Consider the following 14120-nt stretch of genomic DNA (forward strand, 5'->3'; position numbering starts at 1 on the left):
CCTTAAAACATATTCTACAGCATCCTATACTCTTTTTCTCCGGATTGTGTCGCTTCAGATGACGTGTCTATGATTGAGGGAAGAGAATATAGATTCTATAGGGATCTCACAGGTTAGCTGTTACCTAATGCACTTGAAAGTTGTGTTGGGTTTTTTGTTTTGACAGGGATTCCCTATGCATCCCTGGCATGTACTGAAACTGGATCTGTATACCAAGTTGACCTTGAATTCAGAGAACCGCCTGCTTCTGCCTTCCCAGTGCTGGGATTAAAGGTGGGGGACAACACTGTCGAGCTGCAGAGATGGCCCAGTCCTTGAGAGCACTTGGCTGCTCTTCCAGAGGACCTGGGTTTGATTTCCAGCACCTGCAGGGGGCTCACAAGTAGTCCCGGACTACAGGCACCAGGCATACACATGGTACACAAATATGCATGCTGGCAAAATCTTATACACATAAAATTTAAAAATTAAAAATTTAAAGATTAAATATAACAATGTGAAAACATAATGTGTAATTTATACATACAGGCATTCAGTGTAGAAAGAGCTAAAGTGTATAATGCTTAATATATGTAAGACATGAAGGACATGATTCTATACATGTTTTTGTTTTTTTATTGTTGTTTGAGACAGGGCTTCTCTGTGTAGCCCTGGCCATCCTAGAACTCACACAGATCAGCCTAGGCTCATACTCAGAGATCCACATGCCTCTGCCTCCTGAGTGCTGGGATTAAAGGAGGAGGCCACTACCTCAGCTGATAAACATTTTAATAGATTAATACACTGAATACTAGAATTTATCACTCCTTGTAGAGACCTTAAATACTAATTAAACTTCACATGTGAGAAGAACAGTGAAGGGGGAAAAAAAGGAGATGATGCAGAAATAGAAGGGAGAATGGACCAGAAAGATGATTCAGGGCTAAAGAGCACCTACTGCTCTCTGAGAGGATTCCTGAGTTCACAGCTCACAACCACAACTCCAGTTCTATGGGGATCTAGATCCTCTGGCTTCTGAGGGCCTCTGTACTACAAGCACACACACACGGAGAGACGCACATAAATAAAAGTAAAATAAATCTTGGTTTGTAAGAAAGGGGAAATTTTCTCAGGTTCATGTTCTTTTTGAAGAAAAGAGGATCATGTTTAGTGTACCAGTATATAAGGTATTACACTTGCTAGGGTAATGAAGAGTCACTGTTGTGTGACTTTTTTTTTTTTCAGGGAATCTGCACAAACATCCATTTACCCCAAACAGCGTACTGACAAGAGACCAAAGAAAACTCCACCCAAGTCCAGCTCAGTCAGCCATAAGTTTCTTGGAGTTACTTACAGAAATATGGTTAACTCAAAGGTTGTTTCATCTCTGAAAAGCCCACCAGGGGTGAGGACTCATAAATGATGTACCCTCAGTGCTTCCTGCACAATTTGCAATTAGGTGAGAGAGTTTCCCTCGGCAATGGTTACTGCTGTTACTGAATCTATATCCTTTAAGAAGGGCCTGATACATCTTGGGGATTCATAAATATAATGTTCATTATACTGGCAACGTGTCGTGTCATGTGATATTTAAGCTTGTTAGAAACAAACTCTGGGATCCTGAAGGCCTTCCCTATTTCTTCCAAAACTAGCCCCCTAGCTGGAACGAGGAGAAAGGAAAATAGCAAATTCCTAAGACCATTGGAAAAAAAAAAATGTGTCTTTGAGAACATATAGAAAGTAGGTGTGGTCTTGGAGGAGATGTTTCAGAAGCTCAAGTCAGGCACAGTCTCTCTGCTGCCTGCTGAGCCATATGTACAACTCTTAGCTCCTTCTCCAGCACCTTGTCTGCCTGGACATTGCCATGCTTCCCACCATGATGATAATGGACTAAACCTCTGAACCTGTAAGCCAGCCCTAATCAAATGTTTTTCTTTGTCAGAATTGCCATGGCCTTAGTGTTTCTTCACAGCAGTAAAAATCCTAAGACAGGTGGGGATAGGAAGCTGAACTTCAGCCATGGGCAGCGCATCCTTGGAGAGAAAGTTCAACCAGAAACTGCCTGCCTCAGTTTCCTCAGTAAACTTCTACTGGTTATTTGTAAGCACTGGACTTCAGGATGTTATCTAGTTGCTATTTGTTCTTTTACCTGGAAGCTTTTACTGTAGACATTCTGCTTTGCCTAGGACTGTCAGGTGGGAACTCCAGATGATGGCTAATGGAACTTTCCCGGTTGGTACCTGTTGAATGTTTGTGAGCCCTGGATCTGATGGAGTTACCTCTTTCTTAGGTGGGCTACTCCAGTTGCTGGATGTTATCTACTGCTTTCCACTTACTCTTTTACATCTGTTTGCTGTATATTTAATAAACTTGCTCATTCAAAATAGAAAGTATAGCCACTGTAGATCATGTCTGGACCATATAGAACAAAGGGTTTCTGCCACTTTAAGTGTTGTAATCCTTGAGCTTTCTTAGTGTAGCTTTCTGAGTATCCTTAGCCTCTCTCTTCCCTTTAGGAAGAAAGGTTTCAATAAGGAGGAAGTAGCTACACAACATGTCAGCCCTTCCTCTGATATTCTTTCCTTCCTCCCTCTATGATGGTCTCTGAGCTTATATTTGGAGGGGAGGGGACGCTGCAGGTTCCTGATCATTTTCTTCCACTGGAAACTAAACATTGGTCACTATGCCACAGCAACAGTTATTCACAGGAGTTTAACTAGCTGGTTAATGAGTCTCTGCAGTACACTGCAGGGAAGAAAAAAAGTAAATCCCTCCAGGACAAACCAGGCTGACAGCAGCAGTAATTATGTGTATAATTACAAATGTTTAGAAGGGAATTTAATAGGCACATTAGACCCATTTATCAACACAATAGCAGTCTCTTCCCCACTGGGGCCTAAGACCTTCCTAGCCACAGGCTCTTTATCCTGGCTTACAACACTTTGTTTAAATTTTCTCTTGTGGAGCAGATCTAAATCCAATTGGAAATTAGTTGTTTATACTCCTAACAGTCTTGCCACTATGTACTATATGAAATGAACGTGTCATTTCTTAGAATACCGTCAAGGTCCACATCAAGGGCTTGCAATGATAGCGAATGCGTACCACTTGGAAGCAGAGGCATGGCTCAAGGCCAGTACAGCACAGGGAAGGGTACCCTGTTTCAAACACACACAACAACAAAAAGATCCATACCAAACAAGACTCTTCGTGACACTCCTCCCCAGTGGCCTGAATATTGCCTTTAGGTATGAAAACTAGGAGGGAGCTCTGTGCTCGGCCTCAGGCTGATTTCTCTTATAAGTCCTTTCAGCCAAAGCATTCATAAATAAGAACTTAAAAATAGCCATTAGGCTGGGGAGACACTTCAGGGGCCCTCCCTGACCAACAACTCGTCGACGTAGCTCGACCTTGGCCATGTATATGTGCCCAAACCTCCCTGACTGGGTGCCAAGTTCAGTACAGCCGGAAACAGTCCTATGGTTTGTATTCGTGTAATCACCGGAGTACAACGCAGCCCTTGCTCAACATGCACATAAGCCAGGCAGAGCGGTGCTGCCGACCTACAGTCTGAGCACTTAGGAGGCAGAAGGAGAGGGAACTCAAGGTCATCCTCAGCTACATAGTGAGTTCATCCTGGGCTAACACCCAGTCTCTGTCTCTCTCGCTCACTCTCTCACACCACACACAAGAAACAAAAACAAAAAACAGACAAGGTTAGTGTAATAATTAATTTTGATTGACAGGATTGAGAGTCATCATGAAAACAAACCTGGGCGTGTCTGTGAGGGATTTTCTAGATCAGGTTAATTGACATGAGAAGACTCACCCTAACTGGGGATCCTACCCTGAAGAAAAAGAAAAGGAGCTGAACAGCAGGATTCATTGCTCTGCTTTCTGGGTAGATCCAGGCTGACCATCTGTTTTTGCACTCTGGCTGCCACCATGCCTTTCTTACAGTTAGGTCCAAAGAAACCTGGGAGGATTCTCACTCAGCATCTGTGGCTCCTCCCACACATCTCAGCCAGCCCCACTACTCTAACCTCTGGAGCTCAGGGCCTGAGCTTCCCTTCCCCCAGCTTCTGGTCCCTATGTATCTCAGCCATCTGGCTCTCCTGGTTCTAAAGCACTCTTAGTCACCTTGGCCTCCTCTTCTCCTTCTCTTTCTCCCCCATCATGGCCCAGTTCAGATCCCTCTAGCTGAACTCTCCCTCATATCTACAATAAGAACCTCAACCATGACTAGGAGCGATCATGTCCTCATTTTCATGCACTTACTGTGATGGTTGTACCTCTGAATTGTGAGTCAAAATAAGTAATTTCCTTGAGTTGGTTTGGTCAGGGTATTTTGTCACAGCAAGGAGAAAAGTAACTAACTAGTTGGGTACAGTGGCATGAAAGAACTCCCCCATCCAGCCCTGCGTAACCCACAGTAATCCATGAGTCCTTCAGCCAGCCTTCTCTTGCTGGGGTACCACTGCTGTTGCTACTGATGAGCCCCTGTGCATCTTCTCACTGATGGTCTCTGTAGGGCAGGCTTGGCTCAAGTCCAAGGAGGACTAGGGTTCATGCTTGTCTCAGCTTTCCTAATGTAGGGGCCACAGGTATGTCACTGCTCATTGTAAAGTTATGGGACAAGCTAAGTAATAAAGACGATTAGGCATATGACAGATCTTATATACAAAAGAGGTTTATTAGGTGGATATGAAGAGAGGGAGGGAAGGGAGAGCAGGACATGATGGGGAGAAGAGGGGGTGCCCCGATGAGAAAGGAACCAAGAGAGCAAGAGAAGAGAGGACCAAGAGAGAGCAAGAGACCACATGTCGGGTTGTCCCTTTAAGGGGCAAGGTAACCACGCCTTCCAGGTGTGGTCACCTGGTCTTCGACACATGATAACATTATAAGTTGCTAGGCAACCAGAGGCAGGTTTTGTTCCAAAATCCTAACACTCATAGCCATGCATTTGAATCTCTCTCTTGTTTTTTTTTTTGTTTGTTTGTTTGTTTGTTTGGTTGGTTGGTTGGTTGGTTTTTTGAGACAGAGTTCTCTGTGTAGCCCTGCTATGATGGAACTCACCAGGCTGGCCTCAAACTCAGAGATGCACCTGCTTCTGCCTACCAAGTACTAGGATCAATGGCATGTGCCACCACCACCCAGCCAGAGGTCAGAAGAGGGCATTGGAGTCCCTGGAGCTGGAATTACATATGGTTGTTAGATGCCAGGTAGATGCTTGGAATTGAACCAAGGTATTCTGCAAGAGAAGCCAGCGCTCTTAACTGCTGGGCCTTCTCTCCAGCCCCCCTTTTGTTAACTGTGTGTGTAAGTGTGTAAGCTGGCTGTGGTGGTGCATGCGTCTTATCCCCCAGTACTTGGAAGTCAAGGGAGGAGGATTTCTGAGCTGGAGCCTAGACTAATCTACTTAGCTAGTTCCAGGATAAACAGGACTACATCAAGAGACACTGTACGTTGTAGAACACCAGTGGTTAATGTCTCCTAATGAAAACACCTAAAACTTAGGGTGCCCCTTAGTCTTTAAAAATAAAAATGCCCCACCGAGCCAGCCGCAGTGGCACACACCTGTAATTCCAGCACTCAAGGAGGCAGAGACAGATTTCTGAGAGTTTGAGGCCAGCCTGGTTTACAAAGGGAGTACAAGACAGCCAAGACTACATAGATAAACACTGTCTTGAAAAAACTTTTTTAAAAAATGGCAAAACCTTTTACTATTTCAAAGCTTAGGCTTTATCTGGGCAGACTCTCAACTAGCTCATCCAAGTTAACCTGACCACATAGCCCCATCCAGCCACGTGGGTAGCTATGCCTTCCAGGCCTGTAGTCTTGTCTATCTCCTCTCCTGTCTCTTGGTGGGAAAAACCTTTCCTGTTTCTTCTTCCCAGAGTTCCTTTCTTTCTCCCAGGAAGTCTTTCCTTCCACTTCTCTGCTCAACTATAGGCTGTCAGCAACTTCTATTATCCATTCAGGAACCATTTGGAAAGCAAGGTTCATATTATCTTGGTTAGGATTTGCTTGTAAAGCAGGATCATGGATGGGGCAAGTAATTAACGTTTGAATACATAATAAATTTTAGATAACCCCAATACCTGTATCATGTAAGTCTGTGCACCATGTCTGTGCAGTGCCTGTGGAGACTAGAAGATGGTGTCAGATCCCCTGAAACTGGAGTTACAGATGGTTGTGAGATTCCATGTGAGAGCGAGGAGCTGAACCTGGGTCTTCTGGAAGAGCAGCTGGTAGTCTCTCCAGCCTATATTTGGAGCTTGGCCTTACTTTCCCATCATATTTCAAGGTTTCTGTTTCTGTTTTCATACTCTCAGCAAGAGAATGAAAGCAGAGACACTGCCTTGGCACCACTCTGCAACTCAGAAAGCAGATGGCAAGGCAAGCTGAAGGTTCTGTTGATTGATTTCCTTTCCTACTTGAAGTCAAGGTCATCAAATGATAGGATGTTGAGAACCCACCCCCACCCCCACCTGAGGATGGAACCCAGGGCCTTAGTGCTCAACCACTGAGCTAAATCCCCAACCTCGATGTTGAGAAATTTAAGCAGAAAGAATAGAACATAACACATTGCTATGTTCGGTGGTGGAAGAATAAAGAGACTACAGACATGTGCTATGATTCCTGGGTGGCCATAAGTGCCATCTTGCAACCAGTAAGCCAGAGTTTTTATTTGAGGCAGGGTCTTGCTTTGCAGCTCAGGCTGGCCAGGAACGCTCCATCCTGCCTCAGGATTCCACCTCACTCCAAATGTTAATTGAGACCTTTGAAACAAAGATTTAGTAGGGCTGTTGATTTGTACACGATGTTACAAGCTTGTAAGTGGTAGGTTCTGATTCTGCAGCTATATTCAGTTAGGTACAGACATTGAGTAGGGATAGAATAGGATTGTGCTAACTAGGATGGCAGTTTTGCTGAGTGAAAATGATGGGGATTAAGCAAACTTGCAAGGGAGTAAAGATGATGACCAACCATTCCATTCAGCTGAACTAGTGGAGGATCAAAACGCTGTAATCAGGAGTGGACGGAAGCACTGCTGGAAGCTGTTAGTAGTAGTAGCCATTGTAATGCCAAAGGCTAAGCTGGAATCAAGAAAGAACACTGGAAAGCAGATCCGGGAACTGAAACCCCAGGCATCCAAACATGTTTGATGGCCAGTCATGTGCAGTTGGCCTACATCTCATTTCAGCAGCCACTGTGGTAAACATTCTATGAGGTCCAATTCCCTGTGACAACGTCCCACCCAACAAGGGCAGTTCTTTCTGCTGTGACTTCAGGGTCTTCTTCAAAGGTCCAGAATCACGCAAGGGTCACAGGCAAGTTCAATATAATCTGAGGAAGCAAATATTTCCAGGACTAGGAGGTTAAAAAGCGAGTGTGGCACATCAGTCCCTAGTCTTCTGGTTCATAATGCTGAGTTCTCAGGGTGATCACCAGAGCTAGGAAGATAGCTCAGTAGCTGAAAGGTTTTGTCACACAAGCCTGGTGACCTAACTTTAGGTCCCTGGGACTGCTTAACTGGGCTGGGAAGATAGCTCAGTGGCCAAAAGCTTTTGTTACACAAGTCTGGTCACCTAAATCTGGATCCCTGGAACGCATGTAAAGGTTGGACATGAAAATACATGTCTGTAATACACTCCTCCAGCACATGGGAAGCAGACAGGCAGATCTCTTGGAGCTCAAGGGCCTGGAGTATGAAGCATAGAAGCAAAACAAGAAAGACCTGCCTCAAGCAAGGTGGAGGGAAAAGACAGACGCTCAAGTTTGGTTGTTCTCTGACCTCCACATGAGCACGATGGCATGTAGGCATGCACCTACACTGAATCACAGACATACACTTCAGCAAAGAAAAAAATCTTTATGGAAACATTAACATATTAATAAGCCACTACATGGATATTGAAATAATTAAGTATTATGACGTGGAATTTGTTGGAGCCAATGATAATGGTGTCAATACCTAATTCCATTAAGAAATGAACACATATGACCTGGAAGGGTCTGTGCATGACTGTGAAAATAGAAGTTAATGGATAGTTATTCCATTAACACAAGTTTCAAAGTGAAATTTAAAAACTTTTTTTTAAAAAAAAAAAAAAAAGAGAGAATGAGGAGCCTTGAGCTGGGTGTGGTGGTACATGCCTGTAATCTTAGCACTTGGGAAGCTGAGATAGAAGGATTCCGGGGGTTGAGGCTATGAGCCTGGGCTGCATAGGATAATCTTGTGCCAAAACAAAACAACAAAAAAATAGTTTTGGGTTTTTAACAGATGAGGGGAAGATAATGTGACCTAGAAGTGGCAATGAAAAGCAAAGAAGTCCCCAGAACAACTCCAAGCTTGGTGCCACATGGACCATTTTAGAGAGAGATGCAGAAAAAGCAGTGACATGGAGGCAACCACACTTCACTTGGAAACTTGGAAGAGTTTGCAGGTACAGGCCATAGCTGCAGAAAGGAAGACAGTATTGGAAGGGAGTTTCCAGGTGTCTAAATGAGCAGTGTCCTGAGGGTAACCTCGTTTCCTCTGGCGAGTGACATAAAGCTTTAGGCACTACAAGTTTGGCATTTTGCCTGCCCCTGGCTGGAAGATGGCCAGCGTCCAGGGTTGGCATAGGCTAACAGGGAGCTGACCACTTTGTGGGTAATCTTTTCAAAGTAACTGTCGAATAGTCATCAATTCTTTCAAGGTTCTTCATGAACTGCTGTTAACCAATAATACTATTTATGTGGCAGGAAGCAATCTTTAAAGGCTGAAATATTCGAAAAATGTTTAAAAGTTCCAAATATTACAGAAACAGAAACCAGAGCATCACAACTTGAAAAACCCATGGACCACTTACATGGTTTTCGTAACCAACATGTTTCACCTGACCTTTTGCTTTAACCAACTTGGCAGCATGTGAACTTCTTTGGAAGCTAATTATCTTCCACCACAGCATGGGTGATTGACATAACTGGGGTGCCAATTTCAGACTGAATGCTTATTCTGTCTGAAGGATGATTTCAGGAGAAAAACATCAAAGAAAACAGAGGCAAAAGGCTCCAGATGTGAATCTTAGTCTGCAAAACAAAACCTCTCTTCCAAACCTAATTGTTCTTTATTCCCCAGAGGCGGCCTCACCCAAGACTAGTTCCTCTCTGCCTCTTACCCACACAAACATGGACTTCCTGCCTTATTCTCCTGATGTCCCCTAGCTCTCTTCCTGTAGGAGAGAAGTAATAAAGCTGGAGATTGTTCTGGGTTTTCTGATGTTTCTATTTGACCCGTCTGTTTACCCTCTAGACCCCTTTGGTTCAGTGTCCAAATCAGGCTTGCCGCTTCCCAAGCAGCTACAGTCAGGAATTTGAGGGCTGCGTTCTTCGACCTGGCACTCTGCTACCCTCCAGCGGCCACTGTTCAGCTTGCAAGAATTGAGATGGTGAGCGTTCCAAATGCTATTTCCCGTGCTAGAGTGGTGTAACAATTAACTTCTGTGGTCACCAGAACTTGATACAATAAGAGGACAAATTCAAAGAAACACACTTCCGGCACTTCTTGTCTTGCTGGGTCGGGTGGAGCGTGGAGACGGGGCTTCTGTACATAAGCCCTGGCCGGCCTGGAACTCCGAGATGTACCTGCTTCAGCCTGCCAAGTGCTCGGAGTAAATAACCGCCAGCACCTCAAACGCTTGTTTTCTCACCCATAACCCCACAATGGTTGCCTACGTTTAAGTTTCACAAAAATCCAACTTCAGCTACTAATTAGCATTACATAGAAAACAACAACATAGAGCAGGGCATCATGATGCTCACAGGTGGACCCTGTGACTTCAAGGCCAACCTGGTTTAAAGAGACAGTCCAGGAAAGCTAGGGCTGTTAGAGAAATTTTGCCCCCCCAAAAAAGAAGAGGAGGAGGAGGAGGAGGAGGAGGAGGAGGAGAAGAAACTATATAAAATTTGTTTTTAAATTCTCTCAGTTAAGATTTTTCAAAATAAGAATGGACCAAAGGGAAGTAATATTTTGTTAATGGAATTTAGAGATCTTTAACTATGCAGAACTCAATTTCTTATTTTAAAAATTATCTTATTAGCCGGGTGTGGTAGCACGCACCCATAATTCCAGTACTCAGGGAGGTAGAAGCAGGCAGATCACTGTGAGTTCAAGGCCAGCCTGGTCTACAAAGCAAGTCCAGGACAGCCAAGGCTACACAGAGAAACCCTGTCTCAAAAAAACAAAAGAATTGTTTTATTATGTTATTCTGTGTGTACAGGTGTTTCACCTGTATAGATGTGCAATACAGGTGTGTAATGACCTCCAGGTCATAAAAAGGTACAATTCCTCTGGGACTGCTATTACAGATGGTTGTGAGCCAGCATGTGCTGGGATTAAACTCAGGTCCTCTGGAAGAGCAGCCACTGCTCTCAACCACTGAGCCATTGCTCCAACCTCCAGAACTCAAATTTCTTGGGAGAATTAAATCTAAAGTTTTCCTAGAACATTTTTATTGTGCCCAAGTACAACAGTAGTTAGCTAAAGTACAATGACAGGGGTCTGTGTTTCATTTTTGATACTTAATAAGTTACTTAACTGTCTTAGTTAGGGTTACTATTGCTATGATGAAACACCATGACCAAGAGGAAACTTTGGAGGGAGATATTTCACTTACATATCCTGAGCCACTCTCTCCATTGAAGGAAGACAATACAGGAACTCAAATCTCAAATCGAGTGGAAACTTGGAAGCCAGAGGCGATGAAGAGGACATGGAGAAGTGCTGCTTACGGGCTTACTCATTTGCTCATGGTTTTCTCTTTTTTCTTTCTTTCCTTCCTTCCTTCTTTTCCTTCCTTCCTTCCATCCTTTCTTTCTCTTTTGATTTTTTGAGACAGGGGTTCTCTGTGTAACAGCCATGGGCTGTCCTGGACACACTTTGTAGACCAGGCTGGCCTCGAACTCACAGAGGTCTGCCTGCCTCTGCCTTCTCCCCGAGTGTGCTGTGATGACAGGTGTGGGCCAATGCTCCTGGCTCCTCCTCATGGTTTTCACAGCCTGCTTTCTAATAGAGCCCAGGATCACCAGCCAAGGAGTGCCCCACCCACAATGTGAGAGCTGCCCCCCCCCCATCACTAATTTAGACGAACCCAACAGGCTTGTCTACAACAAGATCTCACATAAGCATTTTCTCAGTTGAAGCTCCTTTCTCTCAGATGACTCTAGCCTGTGCCAAGTTGACTTACAATTAGCCAGCACATTACCTATACAATTAAAACATTGCCAGGTTTCATAGGTCTAAGCATTGAGGTCATATTAATACCCAAATATTGTCACTTCCTCTACTAGTTTTCAAGACAGGATCTCACTGTGTAGCCCTGGTTTGCGTGGAACTTTGTGAATTTTTTCTACCTCTCCAAGGCTGAAGTTACAGGTGTATGCTAGCACGTTCAGCTTCCTTTTGTATGTATGTTTGCATACCGACCGCAGTGCGTGTGTGGAAGTCAAAGGCCAACGTGCAGGAATCTGTTCTCTTCTGTGTAGATCCCTAGGATCATTTCTGCTTGAGACTCCTGCTCCACTGAGCTTCAGTTAGTGGCTGTCTGTAATAAGTACAATGTACTGATGATTTCAGAAAGTGTAATTTTAAGTGAAAAGAATTGAGAACAGGCATAACAGGAAAAAATAAGGCTTAAGGCATTTAAACTGTGGTGGTAAAGCTGCAATGGGCATTATATCTTCAAAGGGTCATTTCTCCCCTTCTCTTGTGTATATATGTATGTATTGGTCTTTTTGGTTTTTTATTTTTCAAGACAGTTTTCTTGTGTACCCTTGGCTATCATGGACTTGCTTTGTAGACCAGGCTGGCCTTGAACTCACAGAGATCTGCCTGTCTCTGCCTCCCGAGTGCTGGGATTACAGGTGTACACAAACACGCCCAGCTCCCTCTTGTCTCTTTAAACATTCTCTCCATCACAGGTGGAGAAGCTGAGGAAGCACAACTTCCTCTTCCATTTCTGTGGTTTAGAAAGGAATCAGCACAAACCAACTAATTTAACGTGTTAACCTTGCTGAGCCATGGCATTATTCTAGATGTTTCTTTTCAATGTATTTGGAAATTAACTTTTTCTTGTCTTATTTTTTTTGAGGCAGGGTCTCTCCACATAGACCTGGCCATCTTGGACCTCATCGTGTAAACCAGGCTCACATAGAGCTGTGTGCCTCTTCTTCCTGAGTGCCCCACAGAGGATGTTAACATTTAAATTAGTGGACTTTGAGTAGAGTGTATCAGCCTTCATAATGTGGGTGGTTGTCATCGAATCAATCGAAGGACTAAATAGAATGAAAGAGCTGCTCTGAGGGAAGTGGAGTTCTCCAGAAGACCACCTTTGGACTTCACTGACAATATTGGCTTTTTTGATTGTTTCTAGGCAGATGGCCCTTGGAGTTCAGCTGAAGCGGTAGTCCTTTTGAGTGTCCATCCTGAAGATTTTGGAATTAACACCCTCCCTGAGAGAAGTGAGGCTCAAACTGGCTATGCAACAAGCACAACATAACAAATATCTTCATTTATAAGCATAATGCTGGTTCTGTCTCTTTGTCTAGCCCTGAGTAATTAATGTCCTGGTTGTGAAATAGAACGATAACCAAAAGGTTTACTCTATATAGTAAAGAAATGAAATGTGTGTGATCAGGAATGTTTTCAGCTTTCTATCTCTATAACAAAACATCTGAGTAATTAACTTCTTAAATGGTTTATTTTAGTTCACAGTTTTGAAGGTTTTTGTGACAATCTTAATTTTAAAACAGGTTGCATTGATAACATATATCAAGTTTATAACCATATTTTACTCTTTTCGTCATTCTGGAAAAAATACCAAGAGATGATGGCAGCAAAACATTTATTCTCCCATGGAATGTATAAGTTAAAATTAAATATGTGGAACTCACAGTTAAAAGACCTAATTCAACAGCATATCCTTGCTAGTAGTCACTGAATGTCACAGTTACAACAATGTATTAGGCACTGCTTTAATAGGAACAAAATTTTTACCCAGAGAGATAAGGTACATTCTCTTGTATTATGTCTTTAAAATATTTTTGTTTTACTTTTTAGCATTATTGTATGCAGCAAGTGAACTAGAATGTGTAGTGATTGATGCGGATTGCAACAGCTCCTGACCCAGGCCTGCAGTTCCTGACGCTACAGAGGTACCAAGTCACACAGGTGAAGACTGAGTGCCCAGGAAAAGGTTGGTGGAAACATTTGAGGTTTGGAAAGGTTCTGAGGCATAAACGGCTATTCATCACCCATGGGATTTCTAAGAGTAAGCTCTGGTTGGGCATCTGTTCTACTGTTGACTGACTGATAAAGGGATTTTGCTCGGAACAATGACCCTGCTGTCTCTGGATTCCAGCGTGCACCAGCGAACCTGGCCCTGCTACTCCACTACTTTAAAATACAGAAGCTCTAGCCGTAAGTGCTTTCCCTCTAGAATGATGATGTTTCTTTTGCATTTCCAGTCTAACTCTTTCTGGGAAGCTATGAGAAAACCAATGAGTCAGCTTATCAGATGGATCTTTTTCGTCTTGCTTATATTTTCTTTATTTCATCAGATCTAAGTAATTATGCAAATGCAGAGGACTCAGAAGTTCTGCATTTCATTGAACCAAGGGCAGTGTAAAAACATGCATCATTCTTGAAATGTTTTACTAATCGGGATTCAGTTTTTCAATGAGGTGAAAAGCTCGTGAAGTGCTTAACGCTTTTGGAAACCAAAACCCTCAAGTTTCCAGACTTAAAAAGTCTCTCTTACTTGCTCCTACGGTGATGCAAAAAACATAAAGGTCACATTGAAAAGCATTCTGACCACGTGAACATCTTGTTTAAGCTTCCATACAGTGAGTCATCACACTATTCCATGTTCTGAGAGCATCAGCACTGTGGATAAGCAGTTTCAATCAGGCACAAGTTTATTGTACACTGGGTGTGTTTTTATTCATTTTAAAATTTCGTAATTAATTTGGTAGCTACATCGTCTATTAGTATTTAAATAAGATTAAATAAATTTAAATGTAGTAATATAAAATAAGGTATGTCTGTTTTTGTTTTTGTTTTTGTTTTTTTTAACTCTGGCTGAACTGGAACTTGT

The sequence above is a fragment of the Psammomys obesus genome, unplaced genomic scaffold, assembly GCF_907164565.1.
Source record: "Psammomys obesus unplaced genomic scaffold, mPsaObe1.curated_primary_1811, whole genome shotgun sequence".
Lineage (NCBI taxonomy): Eukaryota > Metazoa > Chordata > Mammalia > Rodentia > Muridae > Psammomys > Psammomys obesus.